This window comes from Delphinapterus leucas, chromosome X (assembly GCF_059928025.1).
Source record: "Delphinapterus leucas isolate spDelLeu-1000000601 "Yukka" chromosome X, BTC_Dleu_Yukka2, whole genome shotgun sequence".
NCBI lineage: Eukaryota > Metazoa > Chordata > Mammalia > Artiodactyla > Monodontidae > Delphinapterus > Delphinapterus leucas.
This window is the reverse complement of record NC_143150.1, coordinates 30,570,679-30,588,565: the sequence shown is the minus strand read 5'-3', so window position 1 is coordinate 30,588,565 and position 17,887 is coordinate 30,570,679. Positions and strand designations below refer to the sequence as shown.

The following is a 17,887-nucleotide window of genomic DNA, read 5'->3' as shown; positions in this document are numbered from 1 at the left end:
TCTTCGATGTGGGCCTCCGAGAAGAGTCTTAGGTGGCTCAACTCTTTAGTTGCTTTGACAGGCAGAATTCTTCTTTGGACAGTGCGTGCAGGTGACTCTCAAATACATACGTTGAGATTTTTGGTGGCAAATTAATCATTTTAGGCTGTCTTTACCCTTCCCCGTATGCATGCCATTGCCCACTTCTCTAGACATCAGTTAGAATCAGCTTGGAAAATATATACTTATTTTAATATCAGTCTGAGAAAAATTAATTAGATGGATAAATCCGCTGGGGTTCAGAGGTAGGTTACGGCTGCGTCGTATGATGGATTCCAGAGTGCCTTTGGGATTATTGACTGGCTTTAATGAGCTGCCATGTCTGTTCTCCATGACCGTGGGTAATTGAGTGTATCTTATTTAGCTCCTCTATCCCTGGCTGCTTTGTCTCCTTTCTTCCCAACTCGTCCCTGCGTGCAGAGCAGATCATATATAACCAGCCTGCCTTCTAGCATCCTATTAGATTTCATTGACGTTGGGTAACATGTGATCTTAGAAAGGTTCCAGGTCCTTTTCACCAGCTCCAAAATCGTATTGGAGTCGTGGTGGCCCCAGGAGGCTGCACCTCAGCAGCCGGCTGGGCCAGGGTTAGGGTGAGCCCTCCCTCTGGAGAGCTGAGCCAGCAGCAGGTGGGGAGACAGGGTGTGGCTGCGGACGACAGTCAGGGATCTCTGCTTCTTGTGGCTGTAAAGTGCCTGTCCTGCACTGGGTCATCTGGGTTGGTTGGAGGCACAATGAGAATGAATAACAACGGGACCTCTTTCTCCCCAGAACTGGAGAGGGGAGGGTGCGACTGGGATGGGGCACGAGGGTGAACTGCAGGCAGTGGATAGAAAGGGTGATATTACTGAGGAGGTGAATGATGGAGGGGGCGATAATGAAAGTTATTACCTTAACACACGCCTCAAAGTTTCCCCAAGACGCTGAAGTGAGAAGAGCCAGACTGGCAGGGTGGAGAGAAGGGGGGCAGCAGTTGGAAGCAGCTCACCGAACCTACCCGGTCATAGCCAGCACACTCTGGTACCACGCTGACCTATGCAGCCTTGTGTGGCGAGGGCAATGTGCTTTGTGTGCGCTCCCCAATATGGCAGTCATTAGCCACGTGTGGCTTTTGAGCACTTAAAATGTGGCTGGTGTGACTGAGGAACTGAATTTTTAGTTGTAGTTAATTTTAATTAATTTAAATTGACCTACATGAAAAGATGCTCATCATTGCTAATTATTAGAGAAATGCAAATCAATACTACAATGAGATATCACCTCACACCGGTCAGAATGGCCATCATCAAAAAATCTACAAACAATAAATGCTGGAGAGGGTCTGGAGAAAAGGGAACCCTCCTACACTGTTGGTGGGAATGTAAATTGTTGTAGCCATTATGGAAAACAGTATGGCGGTTCCTCAAAAAACTAAAAATAGAGCTACCATACGATCCAGCAGTCCCACTCCTGGGCATCTATCTGTAGAAAGCCATAATTCGAAAAGATACACGCACCCCAATGTTCATAGCAGCACTATTTACAATAGCCAAGACATGGAAACAACCTAGGTGTCCATCAACAGAGGAGTCAATAAAGAAGGTATGGTACATGTATACAATGGAATATTACTCAGCCATAAAAAAGAATGAAATAATGGCATTTACAGCAACATGGATGGACCTAGAGATTATCATCCTAAGTGAACTAAGTCAGAACGAGAAAGACAAATACCATATGTATGATATCACTTATATGTGGAACCTAAAATATGACATGAATGAGCTTATTTACAAAACAGAAACGGACTCACAGACATAGAAAGCAAACTTATGGTTACCAAAGGGGAGAGGGGGTGGGGGAGGGATGGATGGGGAGTTTGGGATTAGCAGATGCAAACTAGTATATATCGGATGGATAAACAAGGTCCTGTAGAGCACAGGGAACTATATTCAGTATCCTGTGATAAACCATAATGGAAGAGAGTATGAAAAAGAGTGTGTATATATATATCTATAACTGGGTCACTTTCGCTATACAGCAGAAATTAGCACAACATTGTAAATCAGCTATACTTCAATAAAATTTAAAAAGTAAATAAATAAATTGACCTAGCCGTGTATGGCTAGTTTGTCCAATGGGGGCAGTGCAGCCCTAGAGTCATGGTTGACAAGGGTGAGTGGGGCGGTCCACATAGCACAGGGAGATCAGCTCAGCTCGGTGCTTTGTGACCACCTAGAGGGGTGGGATAGGGAGGGTGGGAGGGAGACGCAAGAGGGAGGTGATATGGGGATATATGTATATGTATAGCTGATTCACTTTGTTATAAAGCAGAAACTAACACACCTTTGTAAAGCAATTATACTCCAATAAAGATGTTAAAAAAAAATAAAGCACGGACTGCAGCCGGCAGCCCTGGCGTGAATCCTGGTTTGCCATTTACTAACTCTGCAACCTTGCACAAGTTATCCAACGTCTTTGAGCCTATTTTCTCATCTGTAAGATGGGGAGCCTAACAGTACGGACATCACAGAGGGCTGTTGGAAAGATTGAATGAGGTAATCCATGTAAAACTCTCAACAAAGTGCCTGGCATCTATGAGGCTCTCAGTAAATGGTTGCTGTCAGGATGTTTTGATGTTAAGATGTTATGATGTTTCGTCCTATCTTACTTTTCTGTGCCTTGGCCCTCGTCGCCGAACATCAGTAAATCAACCTGACTTGCTAAGTGCCTGGAGGTGTGAGGATAATGACATTTGCCCTTATTGACTCCCTTGAGCTCCATAGCACAGGATCTGTTATTTGATTTTGTAACTTTATTGTGTCTGAGCTCTGAATGAAATGAGAGTTTTTAATGAAAGAAAAGATGAAATAGTCAAGGTCAGAATAATAACATGAAAAAAAGTCACATGTCCCACATTTCCAATTCCACATTCATTGAACAGGCATTTGCTGAGAGACTAGTGATTACAAGCACAGACTCTGGAGCTAGACTGACTGGGCTTGTATCCATTACTAGCTGTGTAACTTGAGCAAAGTTACTTAATTTCCTATTCGTCTTTATTTCCTATTTGTCAATTGGGCATAATACTACCTGCCTCATAGGGTTGTTGTAAATGAATCAATACATGTAAAGCACTTATAGAATTACTTGGCACTGATAAGCACTTGATAAATATTGGCTGATGTGATTACTATATGCTAGGCACTATATTAGGTGCTGGTAAAACAAAGCTAAGGAAGTACCATCCCTGCCCTCATTAAGCTTATAGGCTAGTAGAGGGAGAGAGCTACCTGAACATAGAAATACAATAAGATACTACAGAAAATAAAGATGGAAGATGCTCAGGATGCTGAGGGGACATCAAGAGAGAAGAGAGCAAGTTGGCTTGGTTGGAGGGCAAAACTTTTCATAGAGCTGGAGAACAGGTAGTGGTGGGGTGCATCGCAGGTACATGTTTGTAGAAATAAACAAGGATGATGCATCCAGAGAACTAAAGGCAATTGATAAATTGGTATGCCTAGGATGTAAGGGAGAGGGAGTAAGCGGAAGACAGGATTGAAAAGGTCAGCAGGAAGCAGGTCCTGAAAGACTTTATACATTAGGTATAAGAATTTGTACTTTATCTTTTTTTAAAAAATAAATTTATTTATTTAATTTTGGCTGCATTGGGTCTTCGTTGCTGCACGTGGGCTTTCTCTAGTTGCGGTGAACGGGGGCTGCTCTTCATTGCGGTGTGCGGGCTTCTCATTGCGGTGGCTTCTGTTGTTGCGGAACATGGGCTCTAGGCACGTGGGCTTCAGTAGTTGTGGCACACGGGCTCAATAGTTGTGGTGCACGGGCTTAGTTGCTCCGCGGCATGTGGGATCTTCCCGGACCAGGGCTCGAACCCGTGTCCCCTGCATTGGCAGGCGGATTCTTAACCACTGCGCCACCAGGGAAGTCCTGTACTTTACCTTGAACAATGGGAAACCGTTGAAAGGTTTTAAGAAAGGAAGTACCACGATCAAGGGATTTTAGAAGGACCCTACTGGCAGCAGTCGGGGGTCAATACTGGAGGCAGAGATATCAGCTAAGAAACTATTGTAGTCATCCAGGCATGAGATGATGAGATTGATGACCTAAGGTAACTGTCACGGGGATGGAAAGGTGGGGAACAGTACTGGAGATGTTACGAAGAGGTCCAACTGACTGGTGAATACAGAAGGAGGACCAGTTTTGAAGAGGAAGTCGATGGAGTCATTTTGGGACACACTGGGTTTATGTAAGGCATTTGATAGTAGTTCTGGAACTCCTGGAAGAAGGAGGTGAGGACTGGAGATACAAATATGGGAGACATTAGAACTCTGCATCAGGCCCCCTTTTTCTCATTCTCTGCTTTCTTCCTAGGTTATTTATTCCCAGGGCTTTAAATACTGTATCTATATTGATGAATTCAATTTCTAAACTTCCATCTCTAGCCCTGACCACCTCACTGAAGTCTATCTAGACTTCTTTAACTAGCCATCTACTTAGGATCTCCAGCTGGGTGACTCATACACATCTCAAATTTAACATGTCCAGAACTCAGTTCTTGAAGCAATCCCCAACCCCGCTTGCTCCTCCCCTTGTCTTCCAGCCTCAGTGAATGGCACCCACCATGTGTCTAGTTGCTTCAGCCAAAAACCTGAGGGTCAGACACTCTGGTTGTTCCTTCAAGTTGCCTTTGTAAGAATTCTTTCCCCTGCCCGTCTCTTCTGAATCTCATTCTACTCTTCAGGCTCTTCTTGAAGTAATCCTAAGATCGTACATTTCCCATGGCTTCAAGAACCTCCATCCATCTCCCGACTCACTCATTCAGCAGATATTCATTGAGTACCTTCTAGGTGCTAGAGGTTCATCAGGAACAAGGCAAATAGAGTTGCCACTCTCATGGAGCTTACATGCAAGTGGCAGGGAAGAAATACAATGAACAAGCAAACCAACAAATGAAACAACCGCAGATGACAGTAAGTGCTGGGAGAAAGTAAAACAGGAGATGCGATGCGACACCGACCAGGCTCGGGGCCTACTTAGTTGGGATGATCAGGGAAGGCCTCCCTGAGGAGCTGACACTGGAGCTGAGACGTGGATGATGAGAGAACATTTTAGGCAAGTTCAAAGACCCTCAAGAGGGAGCAAATTATAGCTGGGAGCATAGCAAACAAGGATGGGATGAGATCAGAGATTTAGGCAAGGGCTCTATCTTACTAGGTCAAAGTAGAGAGCTTAGATGTTATGCAAAGTGTATTCGGAAGTCCTTGGAGGGCTTCAAAGCAGGGAGACTGATATGAGCTGATTTATATATTTAAAAGTGGGCTCTGGCTGTTGTGTGGAGAATGGCCTATGCAAGCAGGGAGACCGGGGAGGAGACTGTTGCAGTGATCTGGGAGAGATGACAGTAGCTTGCATTACAGTGGAGGCCACGGACATGGAGAGAAGTAGAGAGACAGAGTATGTTTATTGGAGAGAGGACTGGTGGAGTTTGCTGGATGAGGGACGGGAGATGAGGGAGAGGAAGGAATCAAAGGTACCAGCACAGTACCTAGTAGGTGCTCAATGAATATTTGCTGAATGAATGAGTCAGGATATGGATGGAGGTTGTTGAAGCCATAGGAAATGTATGATCTTAGGATTACTTCAAGAAGAGCCTAAAGAGTAGAATGAGATTCAAAAGAGATGGGCAGGGGAAGGAACGCTTACAAAAGCAACTTGAAGGAACAACTAGGGTGGTAGGAGGAGAAACAGGAAAGTGTGATAGTACAGAAGGCAATCCTGTTTCCCTCTCCAGAAGTAACCAATGCTAACAGATGGGTGGGTAGCCTTCCAAATCATCTTCTGTATATTTACATACATTCACAAATGTTTATATTACATGCATATGTAGTTTGGGGTTTTATGTAAATGAACTCATAGTACATGCATTATTCTAGCACTTGCTTTTTTTTTTAAAAAAAGAAACAGCTTTGTTGGGCTATAATTCACATACCATACACTTCACACATTAAAAGTGTACAATTCAGTGGTTTTTAGTTACATTCACAGATATGTGCAACCACCACCATCGTCAGTTTTTGGAACATTTTCATCACCTCAAAAAGAAACTCTGTACCCTTTAGCTATCACTCCCTTATCCACAATCCCCACCCATAACCCTAAGCAACCACTAATCTCCTTTCAGGCTCTACAGATTTGCCTATTCTGGACTTTCATATAAATGGAAGTATATAATAGGTGGTCTTTTGTGACTGGCGTGTTTCACTTAGCACATGTTTTTGAGGTTCCTCTATGTTATAGCATGAATCAGAACTTCATTCTTTTTATTGCTGAATAATATTCCGTTGTGCATATAGACCACATTTGGTTGATCTATTCGTCAGTTAGTGGACACCGGGTGGTTTCCACTTTTTGGCTATTATGAATAATACTGTTCTGAACATTCAAATACAAGTTTTGGTGTAGACGTATATTTTCATGTCTCTTGAGTATGTACCAAGGAGTGGAATTGCTGGGTCATATGGTAGCTCTATGTTTGACATTTTGAGGAACTGCCACACTGTTTTCCAAGGTGGCTGCACCATTTTACATTCCCACAAGCAGCCTATAAGGGTTCCAGTTTCTCCACATCTTCACCAACACTTGTTACAATCTATCTTTTCGGTGATTGCCATACTCAGGGTTGTGATATCGCTTGCTTTTGAATTTAGGGTGCCTTGAATATTGTTCCATATCAGCACATATAGATTTCTTGTGTATATAAGCGCTATGTAATATTCCACAGAGACTGTGTTTTTCAAGATGATCCTGTCTGTACTGTTGTGTTATTTCCTCCCCCAGGGCTCAGCACAATGGACATAGAAACAGCAGTGGTCGATGACTGCATTGATCCAAATTTGGAAGTTGTGTGGCAGGTAAGGCAGGAGGATGAGGTGAGAATGGTGTTGATGGTAATGGCGAGAGAGTTCTTGAAGTGAGTTATCAACGCTGGTGCATATCATTCCTGTGTAAGTGACAGTGAAGAGGAGCTGGAGTGGATGATATTGCATAGTGGCTGGAACCTTAAAAGTAGGGGTTTTGCATGACACTGGAAAGATAGTTTTGTTTTGTTTTGTTTTGCATTTACCCATTTCCTTTGTTGAGTTTTTCTTTCTTTTTTCTAAGATAAGCTGGGACGAAGTGAGAGAGTGGCATGGACATATATTCACTACCAAATGTAAAATAGATAGCTAGTGGGAAGCAGCCACATAGCATGGGGAGATCAGCTCGGTGCTTTGTGACCACCTAGAGGGGTGGGATAGGGAGGGTGGGAGGGAGGGAGACGCGAGAGGGAGGAGATATGGAGATATATGTATATGTATAACTGATTCACTTTGTTATAAAGCAGAAACTAACACCATTGTTAAGCAATTATACTCCAATAAAGATGTTAAAAAATCTACAAACAATAAACGCTGGAGAAGGTGTGGAGAAAAGGGAACCCTGTTGCACTGTTGGTGGGAATGTAAATTGATACAGCCACTATGGAGAACAGTATGGAGGTTCCTTAAAAAACTACAAATAGAACTACCATACGACCCAGCAATCCCACTACTGGGCATATACCCTGAGAAAAGCATAATTCAAAAAGAGTCATGGACCACAATGTTCATTGCAGCTCTATTTACAATAGCCAGGACACGGAAGCAACCTAAGTGTCCATCGACAGATGAATGGATAAAGAAGATGTGACACATATATACAATGGAATATTACTCAGCCATAAAAGGAAACGAAGTTGAGCTATTTGTAGTGAGGTGGATGGGCCTAGAGTCTGTCATACAGAGTGAAGTAAGTCAGAAAGAGAAAAACAAATGCCATATGCTAATGCATACATTTGGAATCTAAAAAGAAAACGGTTCTGAAGAACCTAGGGGCAGGACAGGAATAAAGATGCAAATGTAGAGAATGGACTTGAGGACACACGGAGAGGGAAGGGTAAGCTGGGACGAAGTGAGAGAGTGGCATGGTCATATATACACTACCAAATGTAAAATAGATAGCTAGTGGGAAGCAGCTGCCTAGCACAGGGAGATCAGCTCGGTGCTTTGTGACCACCTAGAGGGGTGGGATAGGGAGGGTGGGAGGGAGGGAGACGCGAGAGGGAGGAGATATGGAGATATATGTATATGTATAACTGATGCACTTTGTTATAAAGCAGAAACTAACACACCATTGTAAAGCAATTATACTCCAATAAAGATGTTAAAAAAATCTACAAACAATAAATGCTGGAGAAGGTGTGGAGAAAAGGGAACCCTCTTGCACTGTTGGTGGGAATGTAAATTGATACAGCCACTATGAATAACAGTATAGAGTTTCCTTAAAAAACTAAAAATAGAGCTACCATATGACCCAGCAATCCCACTACTGGGCATATACCCTGAGAAAACCATAATTCAAAAAGAGTCATGTAGGGCTTCCCTGGTGGCGCGGTGGTTGAGAATCTGCCTGCTAATGCAGGGGACACGGGCTCGAGCCCTGGTCTGGGAGGATCCCACATGCCACGGAGGAACTAGGCCCGTGAGCCACAGCCGCTGAGCCTGCGTGTCTGGAGCCTGTGCTCCGCAACAAGAGAGGCCGCGACAGTGAGAGGCCCGCGCACCACAATGAACAGTGGCCCCCGCTTGCCACAGCTAGAGAAAGCCCTTGCACAGAAACGAAGACGCAACACAGCAAAAATAAATTAATAAACTCCTACCCCCAACATAAAAAAAAAAAGAGTCATGTACCACTATGTTCATTGCAGCTCTATTTACAATAGCCAGGACATGGAAGCAACCAAAGTGTCCATAGACAGATGAATGGATAAAGAAGATGTGGCACATATATACAGTGGAATATTACTCAGCCATAAGAAGAAACGAAACTGAGTTATTTGTAGTGAGGTGGATGGACCTAGAGTCTGTCATACAGAGTGAAGTGAGTCAGAAAGAGAAAGACAAATATCGTATGCTAACACATATATATAGAATCTAAAAAGAAAATGGTCATGAAGAACCTAGGGACAAGACGGGAATAAAGACACAGACCTACTAGAGAATGGACTTGAGGATACGGAGAGGGGGAAGGGTCAGCTGGGACAAAGTGAGAGAGTGGCATGGACATATATACACTACCAAATGTAAAATAGCTAGCTAGTGGGAAGCAGCTGCCTAGCACAGGGAGATCAGCTCGGTGCTTTGTGACCACCTAGAGGGGTGGGATAGGGAGGGTGGGAGGGAGACGCAAGAGGGAGGGGATATGGGGATATATGTATATGTATAGCTGATTCACTTTGTTATACAGCAGCAACTAACACACCATTGTGAAGCAATTATACTCCCATATAGATGTTGAAAAAAAAGATTACATCATTCACTGTTTGTCTTCTTTAACAGATAATTCAGAACGTAATATAACCTTCCTTTGTGACTCAGAATGGCCATTATGACCATCTGCTTTTGCCCTGGACCTTTGAGGCATGTAGGAATATGTCTTTCCCTATTAAATGGGTCCCAGATTTCTGTGCTTTTGAAATTATATCTCGTTTAGTTTCCAGCTTTACTCTTTTTGGTGTCAGAGGCTGAGATCAGCGTATTCTAGGTTCTTCTAATGTACAGGTGTCTGACCAAGGACTAACCCCATACACCTCCTGTGAAGTTCATGGATTTTATGTTGGCAATTTGACATGCTGTTTAGGTGTTTTTTTCTTTTCTAGGTTTGTGGTTATATTATGGCAGAGGTTATGAGAAATCTGATCTCCAGAGAAGTGTCGGTGCTTCTTTAATATAATATAGCTATTTGGGGCTAGTTTTCTAGCATTGAAGGATTTAATGAATAAGTTTGTATTTACCTTATCCACACTCTTTTTAATGGTAGAGACCTGCCCTGTCCAATACAAGTAGCCACTAGGTACATGAAGCTTTTACAATTTAAATAGAAATTAATTGAGTAAATCAGTAGTACTAGCCACATTTCAAGTTCTCAGTAGTCACGTGTGGCTAGTGGCCACCGTACTGGAGAATGCAGGTGCACAACATTCCCATCATCACAGAAAGTTCTATTTTTCAGCAGTGGTCTAGACTTCAAATCAGCCTCCTCTCAGGTTTCCCCTTTCCAGATTGAAGTCGCATGTTTTCAGCATGTCCTTGTGCAGTAGCCATGTTCCTACTACTCTGCGATACCCCCTGGCCTCCTACCCTGATCATGTCGCTTGCCCTCTGTCAGTGTATTAGTTCCTGTTGCTGCCGTAACAAATTACCACAAACTTCATGGCTTAATACAACACAAATTTAGTATCTTACAGTTGTGGAGATCAGAAGTTTAAAATAAGCCATTTTGGGACTTCCCTGGTGGCGCAGTGGTTAAGAATCCGCCTGCCAGTGCAGGGGACACAGGTTCGAGCCCTGGTCCAGGAAGATCCCACATGCCGCGGAGCAACTAAGGCCGCGCACCACAACTACTGAGCTTGCGCTCTAGAGCCCACGAGCCACAACTACTGAAGCCCGCACACATGGAGCCCGCGTTCCGCAACAAGAGAAGCCACCGCAGTGAGAAGCCCGCGCACCGCAGCAAAGAGTAGGCCCTGCTCAAGGCAATTGGAGAAAGCCCGCGCACAGCAACAAAAACCCAAGGCAGCCATAAATAAATAAATAAATTTATCTTAAAAAAATCAGCCGTATTTTAGCTTCCAGAAGCCACCTGCATTCCTTGGCTCCTGGCCCCTTCCTCCATCTTCAAAGCCAGCACGTAGCATCTTCAAACCTCTCTCTCACTGTCTGACCTCTGCTTCACATTGCCTTCTCTAACTCTGACCCTCCTGTCTGTCTCTTATATGGACTCTGTAATTAGAATAGGCCCACCTGGATAATGTCCCCCTCTTAAATCCTTAACTTAATCACACCTGCAAAGTCCCTTTTACCATGTAAGGTAACATTTCCACAGATCCCAGGGGTTAGGATGTGGACGTCTTTGGGGAATCATGATTCAGCCTACCATAACAGGCAGTGTTCTCCAGTGGCATCTTGTTTTCCTTGAGGACCAGTGCTGCACAGAGTATGCCACACACTGATACGCCAAGGTTTTATGCAAAGGAAGGAGAATATTTTAAAATCTTATTTTCTGCCTCCATCCTGTCTGGAAATACCAAACTTTGGTTGTTCTGACTCCTCAAAATATGACCCTGTGAGTACAGTGGCAAAGGAGTATCTTGTAGGCAAGGCAGATCCACAGCTGACTCAGTGTCCTATCAAGAGTGTTTTCCCCACTGTAACACAATTGCTCCTTCAGGGCTGATCTCTGCCAGCCTTCCTTAAAAACAAACAACACACACACATACACACAAACAAACCCCCCCAAACTGGGAGCCTGTTATATTAACCAAAGCAAAGCCTCCTGAGCTTCTCTTTGCCAAGGAAAGGGTGGCAGATGAAAGCCTGAGTCATTCCCAGGAGAAGCAGCAGCAGAAGCCAGTGCAAAATTGGTCTCCTACTTCCAGTCTGGACAAGATGGCATAGACTCATTTCTCCTTGCTCCTCGCAGCTAAGTATAATTGTGAATCCTAGAAATAATTCAAGAGGCAACCAAAGGAGAATTCTAGAAGATGTAAAGAGGACGGCAGAATGGTTAGGAATTCCAGGACTGGAGGAACGCTATGGTAGCCTTATGACTTACTACCCAACAGAAGAAGGCGACCCAGGCCCAGCATTTCCCAGCTGCCAACCTAGCAACAGTGGCTCAGATAGGCTCCTTCTCCCTCTGGTTTGAATGGGAGTCCTGCTGACAACACCAAGTGAGCATGGCAACTCCAGCAAAGGGAGTCTAACAGGGAGCCCCACTGACAAGAAGCAGCCAGGGAATGTGCTTTCCTTTCCCACCAGGCCAGAGACTCCCCCACCCCACCAAAAGATACTGTGCAACCAGGGCACCATCAAGAGGAAATCCCACTACAACAAGTAGTCTGGCTCAGGAAGCCTTTATCCCCATGGTCTTAAGGATCCCCTCTCCCCAAAAGAGATACCAGGAGGGCATACAGCACTGGCAAGTGTGTGTGTGAGGTTCCACCAGAGTAAGCAAAGCCAGGGAAGATTTGTTGTTTCCACAGACTAGAGACTCACTTCCTCCACCTAGAGAAATCCAGGCAACGCAGCCTGGTAAAGCACCTTCTGCTCCCTCAGGCAACACCAGCAGGGACCAGTGAGGGCCCCATCAGCACCACGTTAACCAGTCAGACCAAAACTGCACCACAGAGGCTCTGAAAACTAAATCGTCACTGAAATCACAGCCCACAAAAGTAGGCTAGGACTTGTGTGTTAAACCTAAACATTGACTGCCTGCTAAAATAAAAGATTTCAATAGTCTCCTAACATAGTAGCCGAAAAGTCCAGAATACAATGAAAAATCACCCATCGTACCAAGAACCGGAAAATCACAACTTGAATGAGAAGAGACAATCAACTGACATTAGTAATGAGATGAATCCGTTGTTAGAATTATCTGACAAGGATTTTAATGCAGCATCACAAAAATGCTTCAGTAAGCAATTGCAACATCTCTTGAAACAAATGAAAAAGAAAATCTGAGCAAAGGAAAAACAAGTTATACAGAAGAACCAAACAGAAATTATAGAACTGAAGAATACAATAATAGAAATTCAAAACTTGCTATATAGGCTCAGTAGTATAGTGGAGATGACAGATGATAGAATCAGTGAGCTTGAGGATAAACCAATAGAACTTACTCAATCTGAGCAGCAGAGAGAAAATAGCCTGGAAAAAAATAGAGCCTCAGAAACCTGTGGGAAATAACAAAAGATCCAGCATTCATACCAGAGTCCCAGAAAGATAGCAAAACCAGACAAAGGCAGTGCAGAAAAGGGAGAAAACTATAGACAAGTATCTCATGAACTTAGAAAAATCTTCAACAAAACATTAGCAAAATGAAACCAACAATGTATGAAAGAATTATACACCATGACCAAGTGGGATTTATTCAAGGTATACAAGCCTGGTTCAATATTTTAAAAATCAGTCAGGATAGTCTGCCATATCCAAAGACTAAACAAAAATCATATGCCCGTATCAATTGGCACAGAAGAACACATTTGATAAAATTCAACATTTATTCGTGATAAAAACTCTCAGTACACTAGGAATTAGAGGGGAACTTCCTTAACTATGTAAAGAACATCTCCAAAAAACATACAGCTAACATTATACTTAATGGTGAAAGACTGAATGCTTTCGCTCTTAAGATTGGAACAAGGCAAGCATGTCTGCTCTTATCACTTCTATTCAACATTTTACTGGAAGTTCTAGACAGTGAAACAAGGCAAGAAAAAGAAACTTTAAAATATACAGATTAGAAAGAACAAAGTAAAACTGTCTCTGTTTGCAGAAAACTCAATCATCTGCATACAAAAATCACAAGAAATCTTTAAAAAAAAAACCCTTCTAGAACTAATCATGGAATTCAGCAAGGCCGTGTGATACAAGAGCAACACACAAAAATCCATTACATTTCTATACAGTAACTGGAAATCTACAAAAAACAATAACACCTTTTATAAGTGCTCCAAAGAAAATGAAATATTGAGGTATAAACTTAACGAAACAGGTACAGGATTGGTATGCTGGAAATTACAAAACACCGATGAAAGAACTTAAGACATTAGTAATTTGAGAGACTGACCGTGTTCATAGATTGGAAAACTCAATCAACATACTAAGATGTCAGTTCTCCCCAAGTTGATTTATAGGTTAATGAAATCTCTATCAAAACCCAAGCAAGGATTTTTGTAGATATAGATAGGCTTATTATAAAATTTCTATGGAGGGAGTTCCCTGGTGGCCTAGTGGTTAAGACCCTGCTATGGCCTGGGTTCATCCCTGGTTGGGGAACTGAGATCCCGCAAGCCACGTGGTGTAGCTCCCCCCACCCCCCAATTTTTTTTATATGGAAAGGCAAAGGACCTAGTTAAAATGATTTTTATAAAGAATAAACTTTTTAAAAGAATAAACCAGTGTAAAGGCTTACTATATAGCGACAGTAATCAAGCTAGTATGGTAGTAGTGGAAGGGAGACACACTGATAAATGGAACAGAATAGAGAACCCGGAATTAAACTCACACAAATTTGTTCAATTGATTTTTGACAAAGGTGTAAAAGCAGTTCAGTGGAGGAAGGGTAGCCTTTTCAACAGGTAGTGCAGGAGCAATTGACATCCATAGGCAAAATAAGTGAACGTTGACCTAAACATCACACCGTAAACAAAGATTAACTCAAAATGGATCACAGACTTAAAGTGTAAAACTATAAAACTTGTAGAAAAAAAGCCCACAGGAGAAAATCTTCATGGTCTAGGGCTCAGCAAAGTGTTCTTAGGCTTGACACCATGAGCATGATCCATAAAAGGAAAAACTATTATTTTGGATTTCATCAAAATTACAAAGTTTTGTTCTATGAAAGATCCTATTAATATGAGCTACAGAATGGAGAAAATATTTGCAAACTACATATCTGAGAAAAGATTTTTATCTAGAATACATAAAGAACTCTGGAAACTCAAACAATCCTGTTAGAAAATGGGCAAAAGATATGAACAGACATTTCACTAAAGAGGATATACAGATGGCAAATAACGCATGAAAGGATGCTCAACACCGTAAGTCATCAGGAAAGTGCAAATCAAAACCACAGTGAGGTATTACTACACACCTCTCAGAATAGCTAAAATAAAAACTAGTGACACCAAATGCTGGTGAGGATGCAGAGAAACTGAATCACTCACACATGTATTCTTCAACAGATTAATGGTTAAATAAACTGTAGGACATCCGTGCCATGGAATGCTACTCAGCAAGAAAAAGAACTGGGGTATCGGTTCATGTAATAACTTGAATAAATCTCCCAGGAATCCTCCTGAGTGAGAAAAAGCCAGTCTTAAAAGGTTACAATACTATATGATTATTTATATAATACTATTGAAATGACAAAAAACACAGCGATGGGGAACAGGTTAGGGGGTGCCGGTGGTTAGGGAATGGGGCAGATGGAAGGTGAGTGTGGCTGCAGAGGAAGAATCCTTTTGGTGATAGTACAGTTCTGATCGAGTCGGTGGATACATGAACCTACACATGCGATAAAATTGCATACGACTAAATACACAGACACATACAAACAAATGTTTACAAAGTAAAGCTGGGGAACTCTGGGCAAGATCAACAGTTCACAGCAGTGTCAGTACCTTGATTGTGATATTATACTACAGTTTGACAAGATGTTACCCCTTCGGGAAACTGGATTAAGGAGTATGTGGTATCTCGCTGCATTATTTCCTACAATTGCATGTGACTCTACAATGATCTCAAAATAAAAAGTTCAATTAAAAAAAAGATGAAGACAAAAAATTGAGCCCTTGAACATTTTGCCAGAAGCTGGGCTAAGGAATGTGGCTCGTTGCGCGGGCATGGAACTAGTTGGCCATCTGGCTACAGACTAGATAGTTATAAAGAACAGTGACTCCCCCAACCTGGGGATGCAGCCCCTTCGGGAGCCTCTGATAATCCAAACAGGTATTGTTCACCTTCTGGAAATTCTCAGTAACCAAATTTAATTGCAAATCACTTCCATGAAAAAGCAAGCATTTGCTATATGTCTTCACATCAGAGGGCCACACCAGGAAATCAAAATAGGGTATCTCCAACCTGTCCCCACCCTAGCCCTTCTAAAGTAGGAATCACTGGCCTGATGATTGTTCATGGAGCCAATATGTGAGGGCTGAATGGGCCTGTTAACTCAGTATGGTGAACAGTCGCCACCCCTAACCCTGGTCAGTCAGCCAGTGGGCTCAAACCCCAAGAGGAACTCTGAGGGGGAATGAGAAGCTGTGGGTGATGGGCTGCAAACCCCATTCCATTGCTCGGCCAACACCTCCAAACATATGCTCCGCCGCCTTCTTAGGTTCAACACCTTCCTTAGGAGGAGCTCAGAGGGTTTTTATGATCTTTTCCGAAGAGCCCTTTTCATGCCTGTTCTTCAGACCTGGAGCATCTTGAACTTATCACTTGATTTTAGAGAGGCGAAACTTGATTTCACAGAGGACTAAGCAAACAATGGGAAAAGTGCATTTTCCCTTAATAGAAAAACTGATTTTATTGGTATACAGTTCTATGAATTTTAACACATGTATAGTTTCATGTAATCACCACCACAGTCAGGATACAGACTGTATCTGGATTCATCCCCCCAAACTCCCTCATGCTGCCCCTTTGTAGGTACACACACAACCCCCGCCCCCAAACCCTGGCAACCACTGATGTGTTCTCCATCACTGTAGTTTGGTCTTTTTGAGAAAGTCATAGAAATGGAATCATACGGTAGGTAACTTTGAAACTGGCTTCTCTCACTCAGCATCATGTCTTTGCGATTCATCACATTGTTGTATCTCTCGGTAGTTCATTTTAAGATCCCTTTTTACTTAAGAATTGCTCTCCAATTTTGTTGATTAGTTCTCTAAGCAGGCTTTGTAATAGTGTAGCAACAGTGTAATCTGTGTGCAATGAAATCACCTTTGGTCAAATGACTGACAGTTATTAATGTTTCTCTTATCCAGTTCTTAATCTGTTTCTTCTGGTGAAAAAAAAAAAGTAGAGAGGCAAGAAGTAAGTAATAATTTCTAAACAAGCATTAGAGAGGTCTGAGACCAGAAAGCAGCACCCCTGACTGCCTGAACTGTTCCCAAATCACTTCTCTCACCACTTGAGAAACTACCAGGACAGCAGTGGCCAGTGGACTTCGAGACATATGCTTCTTGCCCAGGAGCTTCCGTGTGATTCTAGAACCAGTCCCATGCACAAGAATGAGTACAATTGCCTAGAAGGTAACGTTTTAAGGATGCCTTGTTTGTTGCTGTCTTATCTACCTAGTAAGTCAACACTAAGTAAAAGCTCTGAAACCCAATTCAATAAAAGTGTTTATGAATCCAGTGTACTTAACTAAGGAGAAATGCACCTTCTGATCGAAGGAGAGCTTTCTTTTTTATTCAGTTTCCCCTTCTTTTGTGTTTATAGCCTTTTATCCTTCTCCCCAAAGGCAGGCCACTCTTGAAGTCCTACCTGTAAAGGGAACTTGACTGCCAAGTATCGGAGACTTCAGATGGTGGGTGAATCAAGTCCGGTTCCTGTGAGGGAGGGGAGTCAGTCTCAGTGGCTGGGCTTACCCTGGCACTGAGGGCAGTAGGACAACCCTTGCACACTGCATTTAGGAAGCGAACGCCCCTTCTGCCCCGGGGTGAACCAGGGCCCTGGTCTTCTTCACCAGTGTTATTTTACAACTTCCCGCCACACACAGACATGTACAATTAATGAAGTAACGGCCGGTGTGTCTGCCAGTAACATAGCTCATCTCTGTTAATTAGCCATAGGCCAACAATTAGTAAATTGGTAGACTGTGCTTGAGTTGACGCATTTTCAATCTGATGGTTCCTAAAAGAGACAGCAGCTTATTTTATGTATATGTAAGTGGCTCTTAGTGCATCAAAAGGATGTTTAAAACAGCAAAGGAATAATCTAAAGTGCAGTTTATCATCGTGGTTTGTAACAGATTCAAACCATATAATGACAGCAGCCCGTGGGTTAAGTAAGGGGAGCAACAGATGGACCGCAGAGGCACTGGGGCAGGCGCAATGGCCTTCCTGAGGGCTTCTGGCCACGGCCCCCCGTGCTCCAAGCAGGTGTGCTGAGGTGTGGCCCAGGGAGTGGGAGAACTGAGCAGTAAGATAGTCCAAACCTTGGCAAAGTAATAGTCACAGAGGAAGTGCTTTCTGAGAAATAAC

The 17,887-nt window shown here is 42.9% G+C and overlaps 1 long non-coding RNA gene across 1 annotated transcript in view; it reads left to right on the top strand.

Moving 5' to 3' along the window:
* Positions 1–17,887, top strand: part of LOC111169046 (uncharacterized) — a 65,484-nt gene that overhangs the window by 28,955 nt on the left and 18,642 nt on the right. Inside the window, exon 6 of the long non-coding RNA XR_002643139.2 lies at positions 6,874–6,947. This is a non-coding gene — a long non-coding RNA (uncharacterized LOC111169046). The remainder of the gene's footprint in view (positions 1–6,873; positions 6,948–17,887) is intronic.